Below are 23,317 nucleotides of genomic sequence, written 5' to 3' on the forward strand. Positions count from 1 at the left end.
ACAATGTATAAGCGACACAAACTTTAGTTACTTTTATTTTATTTATATGATTGTTTTGGCTGCATGTATGTGTAATGTGCGTGCCTGCTGCCCGTGGAGTCCAGGAGAAGGTGTTGGATACCCTATGCCTGAAGTTACAGAGTAGTGACCTGCTATGTGGGAAGTGGGAACTGGACCCAGGTTCCCTGCAGGAGCAGCAAGTACCCTTGACCATGGTGTCATCTCCCCAACCCTCATTTTAAGTGGTTTAGATTCCAGAAGTTCTCTGGACAATTTTTTAGGTAAAAGTAAGAAATATTTTTAAAGGGTTTCATTTTGACTAAACAATCACAAGATACCACAAACTGTAACAGGAAGAGCGGGCTGCTTGTCATCCCCGCTGTCCTGGCTATCTTACGCCAGAAATAATCACACAGAAATTGTATTCATTTCAACACTGCCTGGCCCATTAGCTCTAACTTCTTATTGGATAATTCTTACATCTTAATATAACCCATTTCTAATAATCTGTATATCGCCATGTGATTGTGGCTTACCGGCAAGATCTAACCAGCATCTGTCTCAGGCAGGAGATCCATGGCGTCCGCCACTCTGCCCTTCTTCCCAGCATTCAGTTCTGTCTCCTCCGCCTACCTAAATTTTGTCCTATCAACTAGACCAAGGCAGTTTCTTTATTCATTACCCAATGAAATCAACACACAAACAGAAGAAACTCCTACACCAATAAACTGAAATTATCTTGCAATTATTAAAAAGACAACTAATAAAAATTACAGAAATAACCCCCCACCCAGGGAAGTGTTTCACTCTTTCTGAAAGTAGCAGCACCTTATGTCATTTTGAGACTTACTTCAGCACAATCCTAATTCAGAATTTCCAGGCTAAATCAACGAGATACCTTAAACACTGGGGCTATAATTACCATTGGGATTTGAAATTGCCAACGAATAGGCCCTTTCCCTGCCTGCGTTCTGATTATATGAAAAGTCGGGTTGAAAAGGCCAACTTTACACATGAGCTGAATTAGAGCGGCATTTCTGTCACGGCAGAGCACGGTCTTGCCATAACACGTCGCCACCGTATCGTGGTTGCACTGCTCTCTGGATAGAAGACAAAGTGGAGGGAATCGTCCACCATGTGCAGCCTTTGGGGGATTTAATGTTAGCAACAGGCTGGGGGCAAGGCTCAGTTGGTAGAGTGCTTGCATTGTTTGCATGAGGCCCTGGGTTTGATCCCAGCACTGTGAACCCTAAATGTCATATTCAAACCAGAGGAAGTAGAAGACAAGGGAGGGTAAGTGACTGGGGAATAAACCAAAGTCTGAGGTGTCACTTTGTTGAGGCCCTCGGCGCTCTACCTGCAAAGAGAGGGTTAAGATTGGAGGAATGGCTCATGGAAATAGATACATGGTCTCTAAACCATGTGGGTTGGTAACACCTACTTGCACACACAGGAACAAGTGTCTGTGTTCTGATTTCCTCACAGGGAATATGCATCCAGTATTAACCAGGTGACTATCTACCAAGCCCAGTGCCCCAGGGCTAACTTTCATCACGAACATTTCTAACTTTAAAAAATATACAGTGTTACTTGAAACAAATACAAAATAAAATAGCCATACACACAGCTACAACAAATACACGAGAAACAACAGAATAGCAGAAATTATGATTAATGGGGTTTACCGTACATCTTCCACAATAGAAAGCAAAACCTCAAAAGGCCTGCTGCTTTATCCATGAAAAACCGCATGTAAGTTCTCTTTCCTGTAGTGCTGTTCCTTCAACCGCCAGAGCAGATCTTCAGCACAGAAGACCATACACTAATGCATCAACCTTGAGCCTAACAACGTAGTCAAGGCCTCGAAAATGCCAATCCAAAGTTTCCGATGTGTTTGACAATTTTCACGCTCCTTTCTCGCTGAATCCCAGGGCACTGTGTGTAGACCATAAAGAATAAGATCATTTGAGATAAAAAGAAAAACTCAAACATTTGGGCACCTACATGCAAACAAGGGAAAATACCAGTACAAGTTTCTAAATAAGTAAAAATTGGAAATATTTTAGAGATTCTCTTCCTGAGACTTTAGCTTGTCTTCTCAATTGTTGTTGTGTGTATGCATGTGAGTGTGTGTGTGTGTGTGTGTGTTCTAGTCCCCAATCCCACAGAGAGGGAAGGCCTAAAAGCAACAACTCTGCCCAATTATAGAATAACACCTCCAGCGTCATGAGTCAAAATAAACCTTTATATAAACTATCTTGGGGATTTGGTAAGTGGCAGAAGTCTAACATACAATATATTATTTAATCATCACACCAATCATCTGAGCTGTATTTTATATAGTCCCATTTGATAAATAAAAATCCATCACAAAGAAACAAATACACCTGATGCTATGATGACTAAGACCAGAAACACAGGCCTCTTTGACCCTATATGACCTATATCCTCGTGATGTTGGATTCCCCTCTGTATGCTGTGAATATATTTTATTACCATGGGTTAATAAAGTAGTTACTTTGACCTATAGCAGGGCAGAAGAGAGCTAAGTGGGAAAACTAAACTGAATGCAGGGGAGGGGAGGCAAAGTCAGGGAGAAACCATGTAGCTGCTGAAGGAGAAAGATGCCAGAATTTGTCCAGTAAGCCACAGCCTCATGGCGATACACAGATTAGTAGAAATGGGTCAATTTAAGATATAAGAGCTAGGTAGAAATATGCCTAAGCCCTTGGGCAAGTAGTGTTATAATTAGTATGGTTTCTAGGCATCTGGGAAACAAAGGAGAAGCCTCTGTTTATACCCTCAGCCACTGGGACACAAAGTTTTGTAAATAAATAAATAAATAAATAAATAAATAAATAAATAAATAAAGATGTTGGCACCCCAGCAATCAAAACTTAGCAAAGGACATACCTAGAACTAGAACTCAGGACTAAAACCCAATCTGTGGTTGTGATAGAAAGGCCAGCATCGGGCAGGGTTAAACTGACCTGCTGTGAGCTCTGAATTAAAAATACTTAATCTTGAGGTAGAGGAACCAGTTGGCCAAGATGTGTGGAAATTGGAAAAGAGAGACCAGGAGCAGGCAGTTTAAGTGTTATAATTCTGCTTCAGGTGGGGATGTTTTTCCCAATGCAATGTTACAGCTCAAAAGGGAAAGGTATCCTGGTGGTCAGGAGTCAAGGAATACCACAAAGTCACACCGCACAACAAACTCACACAAGAGGTTTATTGGGAGGGAAAAGCTCAGGAGGATGGTTGCCTCTGCTCTAGCGAGAAGCAGCAGAGAACTGAGCAGAATACAGGGTTTATATAGGGTTTCTTGATGGGTGGCGCTTTCTAGGGTGGAGATTTCTAGAGTTCGCGTTGGTGGGATTTCATATCCTCAGCTTGGGCTTTTTGCACTGTGTAGCAGCCCCTGGATCCTGCCTCTGGAGGAGCTGAGTCAAGCCATTAAGGCCATTAGAGTGCTCTGTGGGCAGAGCCTGGCAGTTGGGGGGCAGGGCGGGGCCACTGACTTACAGGCATGGTCTGACATACTGAGTTCACGCTCTCAGGATCTCAGGGCTGTGGTCGTGAACAGGCCACATCCATCAGTCACTTCAGAACGACCCAGTGTCCACATAGTGAGAGAGCAGGCGAACTGTCCACATTCAGGCTGGTGACCACATGAAGCCAGAACTGTTTCCCTCTCAAAAGCGCAACATGCATGAAATACATTCTGCATAGCAGAATGCTTTCTTTCCATACATGTATGCGTTCTAGTGGGACTGTACCATCTCAGGGTGAGAGGAGACTCGGCACAGACGGGAGAAGAGACCTCCCCAAAACGCTTCCCTGGGGGAACCGCCCTGGAAATTCAAGGCCAGAAGCCACTTTCTTCTTTTCTGTGTCAAAGCTGACGTGCGCACCTCGGCACTGTGTCTTACCTTCCGTTAGGAGCGTCCCCCAAGTCAAGGGGTCCGTTGCCATTTTTGACAATTTCCTATATAAAACCATAGCCATCCTTTCAAAAACATCTCATTTTAAGGCTTTTGTTTTGTGTACAAAGAAAATTAGTAAGATCAGTTGGAGTAGCGCATGTTAGCCGCTGATTCGAGCCAAGCTCTTCTGCGCATGCCCAGGGTGCATTGTAAGGGATTATTCCTTCTGCTCTGAGTTTACTTGCAGACAGTGCTTAGAGATGTCAAGGCAGGTAGGGCTTGTGGACTAAGCCTACCTGAATACTAGGAGTACCTGAGGGGGCTCCAGGGTCACAGGTCGTGGTGGCGTTAGCAGCACGAACCCTTTCAATGCACCGAGCCAGGTTTTCCACTGTGTTGTGGAAAGTGCTGGAGAAGAGAAAGGAAATACCAACTAGGCATCAGCCACAATGGTGGCGCGCACCTTTAATCCCAGTGCTCGGTAAGCAGAAGCAGGCGGATCTCTGTGAGTTGGAGGTCAGCCTGGTCTACAGAATGAGGTCCAGGACAGCCAGGGCTACACAGAGAAACCCTATCTCTCCCTACCCAAAAACAAATAACAGTTTAAGGCTGAGGAGTGTGAAGGACAGTCCTAGTCTACTGACACAGGTTTTGGCTGGGGACAGATGGCTTCACTGTACTGAGACACCTCAATCCCACAGTCTAATGTGATTAGCGATTTACATATTGGCATGTTCTGGTCTCTTGCTGCCTGGGGACAGGTGCCAGAGGTCTCGCCCTGAAGCACAAAGCTCCATTTGCTGCACTGTCAGCCTGGATCAGCTGCCGGGCATGTTGGGAAGGGGAATTTGAAGCAGTTGTTTCCCTGTGCTGAGTGTTCAAGTTGGTGTTTGATGAAATTATAGCCCCATATTTCTTTCAAAAGCATTTAAAATGTATAAATATGCTGCATCAGACTTGCAAGAAATCTTTATGAACTTGAATTTCATCCGTGCCTAGAGGCTGACTTGGGCTGGGTTTTATTCAGACCTCTGTAGTGGTTTAAAAGACAAATGGATCCCATGCAGTTGTCTGTCTACACTCAGGCTTCACACCCTCAGTAGGTGCTGGAATTGCAAAAGTCTATTTGGCTCTGAAGCGAACACCACCACCCCCAATCCACGAAAGCTCACGTTACATTTGCAAAGACCTCTTTTCCATTAGTTGATCAGTGTGTTTTGTAAGCCTAAATTGTCTAAAAGGCTTAAATACATAATATCAGCATATTTCAACAAGATGGGAACCTAAATTTATCTGTCTATCATTAAAGCCAGACATACTTTGCTTGGTTGTTATAGGATCAAACAGACTCTTTTTTCAGGGTCTGACAATCAATTAGGGAACTTGATTCATCCCCTTGGTCATTCCCATAAGCATGTTGAACAATGCCTTGGTCCCTTGGGCATCCTGCTGTGTTTTGTACGGGATCCAGCCAGCACTGCCCTTGGTCCTTCCACCCTCCTGTTGATCTCTGATCACCTATAGGATCAACAGCAGGTTCTTAGCATTTCCAGGTTTCCAGTTTTTCTCTATGGCAATCGGTCCACCGATGGCATCTTTCCCTCGTTTTCCTCCACTATAGACTCCTGTGTCCACCACTGTACAGCACAGAAAGCTAATTCTTCACGTCACCTCTGACACCTGGATTCCAATAATGGGCCTGGTCGATAAAACTATTTCATTGTCACTGTGGATTGAGAAATAGACACGTAAATAAAACCCAAAATAAGGGTGAAGAAACAAAGCAACTCTGTTACAGGTCAAAGGATAGCTCAAAAATCCAGAATAAATATTTGGGGGCAGGAGAGAAGGCTCAGCAAGTTAAACCCTGTGCTTTAAACAAACCTGATAATGCATGTTTGACCCCTGAGACCCACATAAAAAGTCAGAAGTGACAGACAAGACGGTATGAACCTGCAATCCCAGCACTCCGAGAATGGAAAGCAAAGTGGAGACAGGAACCCTGCAGCAATCCAGATGAAGCAACACACGCCTGTTTGTCAGCACACCAACACTGCGTTCGGAAGTAGAAACAGAAAAATTACCCAGAAAGTCGAAGGCCAGGAAACCTGCAGTGCGCAGCCAGTGGAAAACAAGAGAGAGAGAGAGAGAGAGAGAGAGAGAGAGAGAGAGAGAGAGAGAGAGAGAGAACCTCAGCAGGGTGGATGGTGAGAGCTGACCTCTGAAGCTATTCCTTGATGTACACATGTATGCACACACACACATGAAAGAAAGACTAAAGAAACATCTGAGTAACCCGTAGCAGGATCTGTGAAAGGCAATATTAATCTGTGAGGCATTTGCTGCCGATTTGAAAGGTGGCAAGAAGAATCAGCTACATATTTTTCTTACCTTGCCCATTCGTAAGGTTTTATGGGAATTTCCAAAAGCTTGTGTGTCCATATATCTTGGTTCGCCTTTCATACGGTGATATTTCTCACTTGTATAGTGCGGAAGATGAAGCTTTGATGAGCCTGCAAAAGGTATGGGGAACGGCACTGTAGATTCAGTGTAATCTCAATTTCCAGGTTTCTAAGCCTATAGATTACTGGAATCTTCCAAGGACTCAGCTGAGAAAAAAAATAGTAAACAAGAAGAAAGAGAGGGAAAAGAGGGAGAAAGACGGAGAGAGCCTGCCGTGACAAAGACATTGTGTCTTGGAATTATTAAAGCGGAACAATGTTTTTTATCTTTTGATTTGTTGCATGTTTGATGGAATAATGTTTGAATGTTAAGCATATGCTAATGATATGAACCGTGCTCCACCACAAACACAGCCTCTCCTTTACCAGCTGGTCCTCCACCTTCCGGCAGCAAGGCATCGTGTAGAACATCTTAGCCTGGGAGAAGGCCTGTGGCAGTAAAAGGCATAAAAGAAGGCCTGGATTCTGAGTTTCCAAACGCCAGCTCTCAGTAAGTGGAAGGGCTATGGCACGGATAAAATATTTGGAGAACACAGGATGGGTCAGAGCAATAGTCTTCACCCCTAATTCCTCACCCCATCCTGGGGCTCAGATGAGGGACAAGCAAAATCCCCAGGTTGAAAGAGAAAACAAAAATCACAGCTAAACTGCGGGAGGGAAAGTCCGGTGGTCCTGCAAACATGGCTTCAGAGCTCTTTGCTGTCTCCAGAGGTCGGAGGCACCTGAGTCCTTTCATCCCGAATCCACATGTGACTGGGAGTTGCTTGTGTGGCCTATAAAGCTGGCCATAAGAGCGATAAAGGTTCTCTAGTTCATCTAGAAGATGGGCATTCCAGATGAGCCCCATTCAAGGGGCTAACGTAGCATCTTCTTCATCTTCAGCCACTAAACCTGAGGATTTTGTTACTGGTGAACTCTGTCTATTGGTTGCTCTTGGGAACAGTTCAGGGATGTTGATGACTTAGCGCAGCACTAGTAATTCCCATTCCTGACCGGCTGGTGGGGCAGAGTCTCTCTTCCACCCAGCCACTCAGAAACCTCCTTTCTTCACAGGAATCTTCACTCTTCTAGGTTAGTAGAGTCCTGTTCATCTGTGTCATAGACTGAATGGGAAACAGCTTCATGCTCAGAATATCTGTAGAGTAAGTCTGAAACGTTCATCAAGTCCGCACTTTCGTTCCTCTGAGTCGGAGACAGTACAGGAGGTTGGGAGACGTGTCCTGAAGAAAGGTGTGGGGAGGAATTCATGTTGGGTAAGACTAATGGGTCACTGGCCCAGGCAGAAATATCTTATTCCATTGTGTGCACCCAGCACCAGTGACAACGTCTGAGTTATGGGAAATCCTTAATAAATTTCATGGCACGAGTGAACAAAGCAGCTGGTGACGCTGTTGCACTACTTAAGATAAAACTTTTCTCTGTTTGTTTGTTGTTTGAGACAGGGTACAATATAACCCAGGCTGGCCACAAACTCATATTAGAGTTGAGGTTCAACTTGCACCTGATCCTCCACCCTCAGCCCCTCGAGTGCGAAGGCTGTAAGTCTGTGCCATTGCAGCTGCTTTCAGATAAACACCGAAAGGGGACTTGTCTCCTCAGGACTGTCGTGAGCCTAAAGGGCCACCAGTGGTCAGGAGGAAGAATTCACATGCCAAAGCAAAGATACCAGACTTACAGGCTTCTGAATGTGTTGTGAACCACTCAGTAGAACCCAGTGGGGAGCATCTTAATAGACACTGTGCTTATTATAACACATACATGGTAAGCTTATGGACAAGAATAAGGAGAAGGAAGGTGATGCTGTGGACCAGGAAGACAGCGTATGCAGAGCAGAATTCAGGAGAGAAACAGTGGGACAGAGCTCAGTGGGCTCATTAGGCTTCTCGTCCATTCACTCCTTCTCTGGTGCTGAGCTTGGCCCCTGGGCTATCTCAGGCTACCTCCTCAGCTTATATTACACTATACCCATGACATTAACTTCATCCAGCAAAGGGGACTTGCTTGCCTGATGCAGTGTGGTTTATGTGAGTCTTTGCCTCCACCTAGACACTTTGGTCATCCACGTGCCCACCCATTTGCGACACAGAGCTGTTTGGACGCTGGGAACATTGTCCCCTCATTTCCTCAAACTGAGTGCAATTTTCAAAAGCACTCCAGGCAGACTAACGATCCATTCTGCTTCTGCTAGTTCTCCACTCTCTGGTTACTCTAACCTGGATCGGGTAAATTTGAAAAGAAGAAATACAAACCAGCTTGAGGCAGCACTGCTCAATTTGATCAAAACTAAATGCAACCATCGTGGGTTTGAGTTTGGTGGTCCAAAACCCTGGACTGTTGCCCAGACATCTAACATGCAATGCCAATGCGGTTTTATTTGGTTTGGGGTTGACTACCCTTTATGTTAAACAGGAGCTTGGGAAATCTGCACAAAAGACTCACTGTCCATGTCCGCGGATGCCTCTGTGCTAAGCAGCCGGGGTTGCTGATGAACGAAAGCCCCACACAGGCACGAACACACTGTCACGTCCCCTACCTCACGAACTCAGAGGAAGCCGGGGGTGAATCACATCTGATCTTTATTTAGCATCCTAGAGAACAAATTCTTCAAGGACCTGGATTTGGAATCTAAGTTGTACAGGAAACAGATCCTCACCCACAGTGTCCCATGGAGTACCTGTGTCCAGATCTTTTTGCATCAAGATATTCCTCTTTGAAGCTAGTCTAGCAGTTAAATTTGACACCCTTCAGATCTTCTCAAGAAAGAGAGAAGAATTATTTGCTTTCTTGACCTCTGGAGAAATATGAGTAGCATCCAGGAGGAGAGGACGTTTAGTTCCAAGTCCAGAAGTGCAAGCTGTACCTTAGCAATTCACTGAGGCATATTCTTCTAATAAACTATTTTTAAATATTTTGTTTGTTTAGCCCATACAGCAAAATACAGTCTCGTCAGTCAAGACAGACTTCAAACTGCCTGAGCCGGTTAGAAACATTTCATTAATAACATGTGTTTACCATTGAGAGGAATGGGCTTCGTGTGCTAAGATTTGGTTCGTCAGTCATTCACTGGAGCCCTGCTGTTAATAGCATACAATGGTTTGTGGTTATGCCACAATTTAACCCAGGTTTAAAAATACAAACTAGAGCCCTGGTGGTCTAGAAGGAACAGGGAATAAGTGAAGGTATTGGCTCAACCTGCTTTGTGGGTTGGTGGCTTGGAAAGCTTCACAAACTAATCAAATTTATTGACTATGATCCTGAGAGAGGAAACCCATGCTGAGGCGCGCATCTTGGTTGGACGACAGCTTGGTGAGGTTCTGGGTATCTGAGGGGAAAACAAGGCAACTATTTGGCATTTCTTTTCCTTAAGATAAATTAGAAACAGATATCACAGAAGGAAGGTTTTTTTTTTCTTTCATGCAGCAGTCTAATAAGAAAAAGAGATTTTCTCTTTAGCTTTAATTCCACTGTAGGTTAAGGCTAAGTAAGTAACATTGATAATGGCACCAAGCAGAAGAGGCAATGATAATTCTATTAGCACAACAGTCTGCACAGTTCCGGAGGCAGCAGGCAGAGTTGCCTCTGCATAGAATATCAGTTTACCTTCAAATACCTGTATAAAGGGCAGCTGGGGTCAAACGGTTATCCATGAACTAATAGCAACCTAAATGGATATAGTTATGACCAGAGGAAATTTTTTTGAGAAGATTTATACATGAAAATGTTCTTGCAATACAATAAAGCATAGTATCTACAATGATGGGTAGAAAATGGGTTTGTGTTTAATGAGTGCCTCAGTTTTACAGAAACATACCAAACCACAAAGAGTTACTGTAGGATGTGTTTATGAAATCTCAGTCATGGAAATAACACCATGATTCTAAACATTTTTGAAATCATATACTGCATGTACTTAAGACCAATTTTCCAGTTGCTTACAACTTATGCTTTTAAAAATATTTATATCTTAAAATAAAACAGATCAAGTTTAAAGAAAATTTAAGCCATAAAAAAATTACACTGGGCCATCGTGAGGTTATCTCCTTATACATTCCTTGAGGGAGATTTCTAGTTTACAACTGCGCCATGAGTCGAGTGCGGTGGCGTATGCTTGTGATCCTAACACTTAGAAGGTAAGGGTGGGAGAATGGGGAGTTCAAGACCAACCTCTGCTACAGAGCATGTTTGAGGCCAGACTACTCTATATGAGACCTTGTCTCAAAGCAAAAAGGCAAACAGCGAAGTTTGTAGTGAATTGATCACATTTTCCACAGGGGGAGAAAGCTGTGCCTGGTTAGAAGAATTTGCTACTCAATTATTCATGTTCTAAGTTCTGAATACTTGGAAATGTCCTGTGACGATAAGCTATAGCTCTTAACTTCGCATCTTAAAATTTCAAGAAGAGCTGATGTTCACTTATATCCAGAAGTCCTTTTGCATTATCCTACATGAGTCAACTAAGGGCAAGGAAGGGAAGAGGGGGAGACAGAGCCACCCCATCTCTAAGATGATTCCAAAGTCCACAGACACAGCAGTAAGGGCTTCAGGGAAACGTCAGTATCCAACAGCACAACAAGGTGGTGTTTTCGTTTTATTCCTGCATGCGGTATTTCTCTTGGTATTTGTGTTTGTTACTAATAGGACTTTGTGCTAATTGGTAACCCCTGGTGATGGGAACACAAACAGGTTCAGGTAGTCTTTAAGGAATTGCACCTTTCTTCAGGAAACAGAGAGACAGCAAATCTTCAGGGAGAAAGGGTGCATCAAGCAACTGACTGATCCTTGATATCCAGGCAGAAGATTTAACTTCCAGAAACCATGTCCTCTGCTTCAACTCTCGCCAGACCACAGCACAGTCAGCTCAAAGCCCAACTCATAGTTGGTCTACTGTAAAGCAACATTTTGAGGTTATAAAACATTTAATTATATGACAAGAATATATTTTGTCTTACGAGGAAAATAATCATTTCAACAAATCAGTCCAGAGCCAAGATTTTAAAAATATCTCTTATTTATGAGACTTCACATGGTAAATTCCAATTCTCTAGAGACTGCGTTCATTCATTTACGTTACTGTACAGAGAGTTATAACTTACTGTCTTTTTTGTTTTGTCTAACATAGAATTTGTGCTGGATTGAGTTCTGACATCAAATTCTAGTTGTTTCAATAATATCTCATATTCTTGTCTTTAATAAAAATGTCACTAATTAGACTAGAAGGCCTAAGAAGATTTGAGGACAAGTTTAAATCTGAGAGCATTGCTTTTACTGCTCGGCTGCAGCAAACTGGACGTTGACTTTCTAGTTTGCTCTTCGCAGAAGGCTGACAGTTTGCTGGAGAAGCCTGTGGCTAGCTTGAGTGAGCACTGACAGCTCAGAGGGACCTTTCCTGCTGCAACCATCTTTCCTGAGGAATTAGCATGATTTAAATATTCCCATGGGGATGTCTTGGTAGCGATATTTTTCTTAATTAATACTATTCTGGCTAATGAAATAGCTCAGCTGGCAAAGATCCTTGCTGCCAAACATGACAACTCGCCTTCAGTCCCTGGTACCCACGTGGTGAGAGGGGAGCAGCAGCTCTTCCCAGTTGTCCTCTGATGTCCACATGTCCACCCGCCCCACACACTCGCAGTAAAATGTAAGAGGATTTTTAAATTACTACTGCTATTTCATGACACCAGGGAAACTGTTGATTCTCAAATATTATTATTAGAAAGACAAAGCTGAAAAAAAAAAAACAAATATAGTCACTGGGTTCTAGACGTTACATATGCAGTTTAATAGGCTCTGGAATCCCAATATTTCTTCCACTCTTTAGACTAGATTGCTTTTATCAGTTAGCACTGTACCATTCTTGCCTTGTAGCTTTGCCTAAGTAAAAGAAGCATTTGTTCATGAAAATATTAAGTGAATAATAGAACACCCCTACAAAATGGGAAGATATTACATGTGTTTATAAACATACATCTCAAAAGATCATTAGCTAAAGAATATAAAGAACTGTAAATCAACTAGAAAAAATACAGACTGCTCACTAGAAAAATGGATGAAGGGAGCTAAAGGAGACGCCACAAAGATATTTGAGTCATCTTTTGTTTCTGTGACAAGGCACTTTGACGAGACGCAATCTGTGGAAGACTTTATTTTCATCCATGGTTCCACAGACAGAGTTCACAGTGACCCGACATGGCAGAGGGGAACTAGAGCTGAGAGACCACATCTTAACCACTTAAAGGAAGCAGAGAACTAGATGTGAGGCAAGGCTATAAACTCCTGGCACCCACCGCAGTTCGTCCATCAAGGCTCCACCTCCTAAAGGCTTCAAAAACCAAGCAATCCCACCAACAGGGGACCAAGTGTCCAAACACCTGAGCCTGTCTGTGGGGACATTTCTCATTCAAATCACCACAATATCCAAATGAGCAGCAATATATTTCCATATTATCAAATTTGTAAGTCATGAAGGAAATGCAAATTTAATTACTATCCCCTGGAGTGGTTAAAACAATAAAGACAAAAAAAAAAAAAAAAAAAACCCTAAATGCTGACACAGCAACGCCAACTGGCTCAACCACCCTGGAAAACATTTTGGTGGTATCTAATATTTTTCTAACTAGGTATTGACATATATAGCTATAAGAATACAATTTGACTTTACTAAAAGACTACTAGAGCATGCTTAGCTAAAAGAACCATTTGCAATATCTTCAAACCACACTGACTACAATCCAAATGTCTATGGGGTAGGGTGTCTGAACAGAGCATGGCATATTTATTTAATGGAAGCAGTAATAATGAATGGTGTGTCAGTGTGAAGAAGGACAGGGTGGATCCTGTCCACTAAATATTCAGTGTAAGAAATCAGATGCAAATGAATATCCACTATGTGATCCCATTCACACTCATTTTAAGAAGAGAGGAACTAGGGCTAACAAGCTAGAAATCCTAGGAGATTAATTTCATTAGAAAGGGGTGAGGGAAGTGTAAACAGAGACTACTGTCATTTCCTGGCTGCCCAGACTGAAATAATCACACAGAAACTATATTAATTACAACACTTTTAGGTAGATGGCTCAGGTTTATTCCTAGCTAGCTCTTACATCTTAAATTAACCCATTTCTATTAGTCTATGTGACCACATGGCCGTGGCATTACCTCATTTTCTACATGTTTTGTTTCCTCGGCAGCTGGCTGGCATCTGACCTTACGTGGCCTTCTTTTCCTCTGTATCTCTGCTCAGATTTCTCGCCTGACTTTACTCTGATAAGCCATTGGCTGAAACAGCTTTATTCATTAGGAAGTAAAAGCAACACATAAACAAAATGGCATCCCATATCATTGAATTTCAGGGGTGTGTGATAGGGTTGCTATCTTGTATGGATATTATAGGTCTGTTTTGTTTGCGAAAAAAATCCATCAAGGTTTGAACAGGATAAGTATATCATCATGTATTCCATATCAACAATTTTTAAAATACCTCTATTTCTCTGTCTTGCATTGTTTAGGAAAACAGCTATTATATATCTTTTATACTCCAAAGCAACAATTATGAAAGATGAGTTTAATCACTGACTGCTATAGTTTGAAGGCAAAGTGCTCCCTGACAGGCTTGTGTGTTTTAACACTTGGTCTCCAGACGGTGGCTCTGTTCTGAGAAACCTGGGACCCTTAGTGTGGCCTACCTATCAGAACTGGGTCTCGGGTGGCAGGCCTGAAGGTTCTGCCATGAGCATTCTGCTTCCTGGTCAGCCAGGATATGAAAAGCAGTGTTCACGTATTGATTGCCTCTGCCATGAAGCAGCCCCTCTTTATTTCAAGACACTCCTGCAGCCACACCTTTCCCTCTGGATAGGCTGGCTCTCCCTTGAAACCATGAGTCAAATTAAAGGCTGTTCTTTTTTTTTAAAAAAAAAAAAAAAAAGCCTTTAGGACCTTAACACAGGAAATCGTCCAGCTTAATACGGTCTTTCTTGAAGGTCCTGTTCCATCTGAACAATGGTAAGTGACAAAAATGGTATGTGGGCTAAGGCATGACTCTAGTGATGGCAAACCCGGTTATTATTTAACCTTTCTGGAAGGCCCATGGGGAGTCTGGACAGCTCAGTTATATTTCAGAGAAATCCAGTCACAGGTCCTTCGTTGCTGGTCGTATACCACGTACTGACTTGTCCTAGTCAGAAATTTCCTACTGTCTTTCAAAAGTCTACAGCCACAAGATCCTCTCAGTTGGCTCTTTTAAGTCAGACACCATGCCTGTACTCCCCCACTAATGAAAAGCAAAATTGTAATGATATATTTTCAAAAAATATTTTAAACCTAAAAATTAAAAAAAAATACAAAGTATCTTGACAGGTCTTCTGGTTCCAAAAGACTGTATAACTGAACAGAGATTTCCACCAAATCTTCCAGAATTTCTCACCTATTTTACAAATGTAGATAAAACAAACATTAAAACAAATAAATCCTGAAGGTTCATAGCTTATGTTTTACTCATTTAAAATGCTGGTGTTGTGTTGAAATAGGAGCGTCGGGGCTGTGTCCCCGGCACCCGGCCGCCCGCATGGCTAGCTTATGCCCCGAAATAATTACACGGAAACTGTATTCTTTCAAACACTGCCTGGCCAGGCTAGTTCCAGCTTCTTATTGGCTAGCTCTTACATATTGTTCTAACCCATTTCTAATATTCTATGTAGCCCACGAGCTGGCTTACCAGGGAGGATCTTAACCTGTGTCTGTCTGGAGCGGGAGAATCATGGCGACTCCTCACTCCGACTCAGCTTCTTTTTCCCAGCATTCGTTTACTCCGCCTACCTAATTTTCTGTCCTATGAGGGCCGAGGCAGTTTCTTTATTATTAACCAATGAAATCAACAGATAAGATACAAGACCCATCTCCATCAGTGTTGCACCTAAAAAGAGCAAGTGATTTCCATCCACAGAATGACTCAGAGATCTCAATGATATCTTTGGATTGTCTGCCTTGAGGCTTCATACCCTGATCTGTAGTTAACTGAAGAAAACCACAGGAAGCTCATCTTAAGCTTAAACAGTAATCCCTGAAATGATGCACCTGGCTCATCATTGCCAAGACCTGATCCTCCATGCAGAAAGACAACCTTGGAAGACATGAGTGAAGGGCCATCACTCTCAGCACCTCAGAACAGGAATGGTGGGTTTAGGTAAACGCATGGCCGTCCATGGCAAAACTGTCTTCTTTTAACCTTGTAGTGAGTTTGAACATTGGACAGAGGATGAACCAACTAAAGCTTGGCATTTCATAGATACAGTAACAGAGTACAGTGGGCAAAGGCAGACATTAGAAACCAAGATGAGGCTGATTATATTTTTCTCCTTATTTCAAACCAAGTAGAATATTTATAACAATATATTTATGCATATGAAATAATTGTTTATAGATTACCTCTTGTCTGTTAGGCCCTGATCTCAATTCTATAAAGAGGGAAGAAGAGGAGGAGGAAGAGGAAAGAGAAGAGGTGGATCAATCTCATAGTATCATGTAGCATGAATACTAAACTGAGGGCTAAAAGAAGCTAATACTAAATAGCTCAAAATATTATATAGAAATGGGTACAGTAAGGAAAGTCAGAGACATCAAGGGAAGTTGCATGACATGTTTTAATGGGAAGTAGGCCAGGTAAGCCTTCAGAGGAGGCGGTGAGGCGGTTGTTAGGACAGCTAGGGTGGGAGGCGAGGAGACCTTCAAAGCATGTTAGATCTTTTGAAGAAATAGCACAGAGTGGCTGAACCCTTGAGCAATGCTATGTGGGCCACTTTATGCAAGACTTAAGGAAGCAAACATTGGCTAGTTAAAAAAAAAAAGTGGTCTCTAAGTATAAGGACATGTTTCAGAGAGAGACTTCCACTTACCATTTTTGGTAAATCATGGGTGCATTTGGTCTCTCACTTTTCGTTAACAAAACAGTAGTGCCAACCTCACTGGGTTATGATGAGGTTTACACGAGCTAATGCATACAAACAAGTTCCTAATAGTTACCTGTGTTGTAAATATTCATTAAGTGGTATCACCACTCCGGTCACGCATAGTCCTAGGGTTGTAAAAAGAAGAAACTTACCTTGCCTCTTCCCGTTCTTCTTCAAGATGGACAACTGCCACATCCTGTTCATCAGGAGCTTCCTTTTGTCTGTCTCAGAGAACCAGTAATGAAGATGATGGGTGGACGATGAAGATGATGAATGGAAACAACAGTCGTGCTTTTTAAAAGAAGGTTGCACCAAGTCAGGGGCGTCGGCACAGCTATGGGTCATCTGACCGAGCCTGCCTGTGTGTTGTGAGTACGCATTTAGGGATTTGATTGGCCAAGGAGTTCTTGATCGTGAACAGTTTGAAAGTTGAATTTATAACGTATCACCTCGCTGCCTTATTCTGCCCGTGCTCACTAGTCATCCATTTTATTTAAGCTCTGACATAGTCTTCACCATCTGTGGAACTGTGGGAAAAGATGAAGACAGGGAAGTTCTTGCTGCTCTCAGACTCATCTTTATGGACTCTCTGCCTGCTTTGTGACCAAGATGTTTCTGCATTCTATGGTGCATTTATCTGATCTGCTTTGGTGCAAATACATGTCTAAAAGTCTGACTATACTTCTAAGACTTGGCTTAGCCCACACCCAAGTGTCTGATTTCCTCCTGTGTGTTTCTTTATATATGACTGAGAGACCCGCCCCTACCCGGGGGAATATGTTCACAATCATAGTGTATGAATGACCTACATATATCTTTTCAGCTTAACCTCTTAAGAGCAACATCTTTACTCATCTGTATGTCTCTAGTCCCTGGAACAGACATTGGTGCTTCCATCTGCCAGGAAACCCAACTACTCTAGCACTAATATGCCATAGATTATTAAACATTTTATTGGCATCTATAGTGTGAGAAGCATTGAAAACCCTTCACAGGAGGGCAGTGGTCTTATTATTTGAGTGACATTGTGACAGGCATGTATAGAGCTCTTTGGACTTCATAACAGCTCATCCATACCTACTTGTGGTCACATGACACTTCCTTGTTCTTTGGACCCACTTTTCCCACATCCAGGTATCTGCATCATAGACTACATGAAACATGTTAGTGGCACCACATCATGGGAACAGATGATCCAAGAGTGTCTCGTCATGGTGGCATTTGGAACTTGAAACTTTAAAAGAGCAAGAGAACATTTTGCCCTTTGATTCAACAGAAACAGAAGTGAAGTCTGCTTCCCGGAGAAGAGCTCATGTTTTAGTAGCCAGGCTGTGTCCCCCTGGCTGGCCCTGACAGCTCCCCTCCAGCTCTACCCCTTCTCTCTCAGCATTAATCCATGCAAAGATGATTTCGGGAACATCTGCATTCTCTCATGCGGGAAGACAAGCAGAGCGGACATCCTGCAGAAGGAAATACCAGGACCGACCTCTGTTGGGTACCAACAGACACTGTGCAGGGTTAACCGTGCAGAATCACAGGCATGGCCCCTCCATGGAGCAAGCAGTTGAAGCTGTAAATGCTGCAGAAAACTTCTGTAGTGCTTTTCATGTCTCCCAAGACCAACCTCCGGTGTGCTGGGGCAGGGTCTGGACTTCATGGTGCAAGTAAAAAATAAACATTCGCAGCAACATTTCTTTCCAAAAACACCTTGAAATTCCTCATGAATCTTCGACTGTGTTGCAGTTGGCTGAGAAAGCATTCTGCTTTAAATACTTATGAAGAATTTGGTAAATATCTGATGAAAATCAATGGAGTTTGAAGTTAGAAACTTACCTGAGAGATCACCGAGCCTAGGCACAAAGTATCTTTTGAGGAGATTAAAATGAAAATTAGCCTCCCAGCCACCAAGTGAGAGCCGAGTTATTGTCTTTGAATGCCTATGAAATCCCTGGGCTCAGAGGCACGTGGACCCTTTCAGTCTCTGAATTTAACTCATCTTATTGTGTGATTGCCATACTTCACTGTTTCTGGTCAGGAGTTTGGTTTGAACTGTGCATGCTAATACTAAATGTAAGGTTAATATTGACTGATCAATGCTTGTACTGGGTTCCTTCAGCATTTATAAAGAATATAATGAACAAGTTTGTGGTAATTATAAAATTATTTTTAAATATTTTTATTACTTTTATTTAGGTGTATGTGTCTTTGTGGGTATACATCATGTAAGGGCATGTGCAGACATCAGAAGAGGACTACAGCTCCTCCCTCCGGACCACTGTGAGCCTCCAAGCTGGTGCTGGGGACTACTGACCCATCTCTCCAGCACCCTATGCAATTCTTATAAAATGTCAAAATCTAAATGGAAGAAAATGAAACCATTGCTTATAATGTAGACAAGCAATGTCTGTTATCTTTATGTTGTCCTTTTTTATAATAATTAAAGTCTTTTTATATCCTTTATTTTGCTCAGTTAACCTTTTCATTTTTAGTTATGAGGTAAGGGTACGTGTATGTTAGTCTAGGTACCCGGAGGCTGGAAAAGAGCCTCCCGAAGTTGGAGTTACAGGTGGTTGTGTGTCACCTGACGTGTGCTGCGAACAGAACTCTGCTCTACTACAAAAGCATTATATACTCTGGACGGCTGAGCCACCTCTCCACTCAGTCAGTGTGTTGTCTTTATCATTGTCATGCATGACGTGGCTGGAACTCAATTCCAAGGCGCCCTTTAATGATCTCTGCCTCCTCGAATTCTGTTCTGATGTGTCCTCCCGTTCATTATCAGGACTGGTCACTGGCAACGCCTATGACAGAAATGACAGGGAGCTGTCACTCCTGAGAGTAACAAAGAAACAACTGCGGCTTCCCTACTGCCTTCTGCCTCTCAGCCCTCACTCTGGAGGTACCAAGCTGTTGTGCTGGGAGCACCCTCCTGTGATGGGCCCCATGTTTCTGCCATACAGGCTTCTAGCCAGCGTCCAGTCTGGGAAGTCTCTCCAGGCCCAGGAAAGCCCTGAGAGACTGTGACCAGATGCTCTCAAGGGCTCAGCTAAGGTCCATGTTCCCACAGAGCCCGAGGCCAGAAGCCATCCCGGAGCCCAGAGCTGAGGAACCAGGAAGAGGGTGTGTGCTTGTTATTGTTCCGATGATTTGTTTGCCGAAAAAAAACCTGAAGAACTCATCAGGAAAACGGATTTAAAGGCTGATTGATTGACTGTGTCTATGGGCGATGATTTCCAGCCTTCTTGTTGGATGTCCAGTAGGGCTTCATCTTTTGGTCCTTTTGCTGCTATCCTGTGTATCTTTTTTTGTTGTTGTTGTTAGTTTATTGTTTTATTTAAAAAGTTAGGAAATGTCCCATGCAGCAATATTCTTTTTTTATCTTTTTTTAAAATTTATTTTTTTAATTTTTTATTTCTTTATTAAAGATTTCTGATTCTTCCCTGCCACCGTCTCCCATTTCCCTCCCCCTCCCCCAACCAAGTCCCCCTCCCTCATTAGCCCAAAGAGCAATCAAGTTTTCCTGCCCTGTGGGAAGTCCAAGGACCACTCACCTCCTGTGTATCTTATGTGTATTGTATACAACAGTGGTTAGTTTCCTGGCCTCTTAATAGTGAAAATATTAAATAAAATACTCACAAATCCTTTTGATGTTTACTAGTTTATTTTTTCAAATTTAATATAATGAGTAGTCTTTTGGTTTTGGTTTTAGTTTTTTGAGACAGGGTTTCTCTGTGGAACAGTCCTAGTTGTCCTGGAACTAGCTCTTGTAGACCAGTCTGGCCTCGAACTCACAGAGATCCACCTGCCTCTGCCTCCCGAGTGCTGGGATTAAAGATGTGCACCACCACCACCTGACTTATAGCAAGTAGTCTTATTTAGTTAAATTTTAATCATGAAAGGCAGGACCATGTCATGGCTAAAATATTTCTGTCTTGATACCTCTGATTTTGATCCCTGTTATTTTAAGTCTCCTTCTAGAAAACACATGTTTCTCCATACCCCGTTGCTTATTTTGTAATATCTAATGTTATTATATCTGAACCTCCACGGTGTCTGTTCGCTTTCTGCCCTTCTCTGTGTACTGCCTTCCTGATTTCCCCATCTCAGGGGATAATCCTACTACATTCCCGAGCTGCCGGTCTAGGAGCCTGGGAGTGAACTGGTCACCTCTGCTGATATCCATCCCTGTCTCTACACACCCATGCTTTTCAGGCCCACCGTTAGTGCTTACCCAGCATGACCAGCAAGCCCTACACCGCCCTCTTCGTCTTCTTCCCATGTCTTACCCATGGTTATATTTTGCCGTAATGGATCTGTCCTTGGAAGGCCTTGCAATAATTTAATTTTGTCCTATTATAACCACTTACTAATACCTTATACGTCTGTGATTGCTTTACTGAACGCTTCATTGAATACTTTGTACAAAAGACCATAACTGTCTCATGATACATGACTATGGAGCAACTGATGCCTGGTGACAGTGCAGCCCGGCCTTCAGTGAACCTTCAGTGCATGATGCCAATGAAACATCCGAAATGAAAGTTGAGGTAGTGTCAGAACAAACTATTCAGGGGGACACCCGGCCCACATCTTGTTTGAGTCTAGCTGGGTTTGGAAATCTACCCTTTCTCTGAGGGAGTTCACAGCAGATGTGGACAGATGTCAGGACTGGTGATAACTCCACAGGGTGAACCAACAAGGAAAAGTAGCCCATTCGAGATGGGGAGTCAGGTGCTCACTTCCTTCAGTCATTGCCACGTACAGGACTGTCAGCTGTCCAGAAGAAATATAGCCATCACTGAACAAACAGCAATGTTAGTTGTTTTTTAACTACTATGTGTATTTTTCCTGAAGACAAAATAGATACTGGCTTAAATTAGCTTTTCAGCATCTGATAGGATTATCATATCATTTCTGGGTCATCAATTTTTTTAACTAGATTTCCCCCAGAAAGAACTAAATGCAAGCAAGTACAGGTACTTACTGGAATTTGACATACTTAACGTAGCAGCCTTAACCAACTAGTTGATAATCAAATTAAGTATATTTTAAAAGGACACCTCCATCTCGGTGTGGTGGAGCACTCCTCCAATTCCATCCGAGCACTTGAGAGATGGGGGGAAGAGGAGCAGAAGTTCAGGGCTGCCCATTCTTGGCAACACAGTGAGGTTGGGGCCAACCCGGACCTTGTCAGACCCTGTCTCGAAAATCAAAATAAATAAATAAAAATACTCTCTCCAAAACTCAAAAAACAGATAGTATGCTTAAAGTCTCTGGGCACGAAGACAATTTCCAGAGTTCAAACTGAATTGCTAAATCCAGAGGCTGTTTCTTTTTAGTCCAAAATGACTTTCACTTGAAAAACATATCAGAGTCTGATTCTTATTTTGTTTGGCTCTTGTTGTCTAAGCCCTCAGTTTTCACCCTCCAAGTTAGCATAGAACACTCTTCGAGACAGCTCCGACATTCCTAACATATTTCCACAGAGGCCTTTGATTGAAGCCCCTAACCACACGACAGAACATTTTGTGAGTATTTTATTAAAACTGTGATCCATTATCCTAGCTGCCTATTATGTCACAGAACTCATCTTTACGTACATTTTACATGTCACCCAAAGCTGCCTAATTCCACATGAAGATAATTGAGTTCAGAGAATATATATATATATATATATATATATATATATATAACATTTATGTACCTTGATTTATGTGTGTATACACACACACACACAATTTGACCAAGCTCACAAAGCACAATGCAGAATCCGGCTGGCTTTCTAGCAAGTTCTCAAGTTTCAATGCTGTTTCTTCCTGTGGATCATTGTCTACTCATTTGATATCAGATTGACAGATGAGCTTGATTCTTCTAAGGTGTCTCCTGAGACTTTGAACAAGTCGTTGTCCATGAGAAGCCTAGTTTATTAAGAAACAGCCTCTCAGAGCTAAGCCGGTTTAGTGGGCCCTGAGTACACCTGCCTCTGTGTGTCCTGGACTGCTGAACTTAGCGTCTACAGTTAGTGCCCCACAAGGGTGCACAGGGCTGTTTCTCCCACAGCATTTAAGTCTTTTGGTTGCATCCTATGGTGCCCGCTTTTCCTAGGATGGGCCTGTGATCTGTCTGCATGGTTTGAATGTTTTAAGCACAGACAAGGAACTTAAAAGATATTCTACCATTCCTTAAAAGTGAATCTTCAGCCCAAGACATCAAGTCTTTCTAGGTCTACTTAGTATCTAATTATAGATGTTTGCCCTTCAGAAGAAACTATATGCTAAGACCATTTTCCATTTTTTTCTTTTGTTAAAAAGATTCTTCTGTTATACAGTACATCCCAACCACAGTTTCCCCTCCCTCTATTCCTTCCCCTACTCTCTCCCCTGTTCTCCAGATCCACTCCCTCTCCATTTCCTTTTCAGAAGATAGCAAGCCTCCAAGAGATGACAGCCAAACAGGACAAAAGAAGATACAACAAGACAAAGCGTAAGCTCTCATATTAAGGCTGGCCAAGGCCACCCAATAGGAGGAAAAGGGTCTCAAGAGCAGGCAAAATCGTCAGTGATAAGATTTCCATTCTTAAAAGTAATTAAGATCACAGTATCACAGTCTATGCTCGGTCATTATTTCCACTCTTTCTCTCCCACCTCAACCCCAACGCTGTGTCTCTTCTTACCTTCGTGTCCAAAAGAAGAAAAGGAGAAACTTTCCAATGTCAAGTTCAGTTCTTTGCTAATTACTATTTTTCCTCCTCGGGGGGTAAAGGGCTACTCTCATAAATCTGACTTTGCATTAACAAGTAGACTTCCTATATCAATTCTAGGCCATCTACTTCGCTCACTAAAGTCTTTTAAATAGAAGAAATGCGTGCACCCAGAACATAGACTCAGAATAGCATTAACAACGACTCAATGCTTAACTGTCCTGTGCGGTTTACAGCCAACTTCCATAGAAGGAGACCCGTGAGTGCTCAGCATTGAGATCCCTTCCTGGC

At 42.6% G+C, this 23,317-nt stretch overlaps 1 long non-coding RNA gene across 2 annotated transcripts in view; it reads right to left on the reverse strand.

Annotated features, from left to right (window-relative positions):
- Window positions 1-23,317, reverse strand: part of LOC126513265 (uncharacterized) — a 351,195-nt gene that overhangs the window by 262,505 nt on the left and 65,373 nt on the right. The window contains exon 1 of one of the 2 annotated variants that reach the window (XR_007595277.1): window positions 15,197-15,263. The exons of the other annotated variant lie outside the window; for it this stretch is intronic. This is a non-coding gene — a long non-coding RNA (uncharacterized lncRNA). Of the gene's footprint in view, window positions 1-15,196; window positions 15,264-23,317 lie in introns of those variants that run through there. 2 annotated transcript variants of the gene reach the window in all.

This window comes from Alexandromys fortis, unplaced genomic scaffold (genome assembly GCF_014885135.2).
Source record: "Alexandromys fortis isolate MF-2015 unplaced genomic scaffold, M_Fortis_MF-2015_v1.1 scaffold_127, whole genome shotgun sequence".
Taxonomy (NCBI): domain Eukaryota; kingdom Metazoa; phylum Chordata; class Mammalia; order Rodentia; family Cricetidae; genus Alexandromys; species Alexandromys fortis.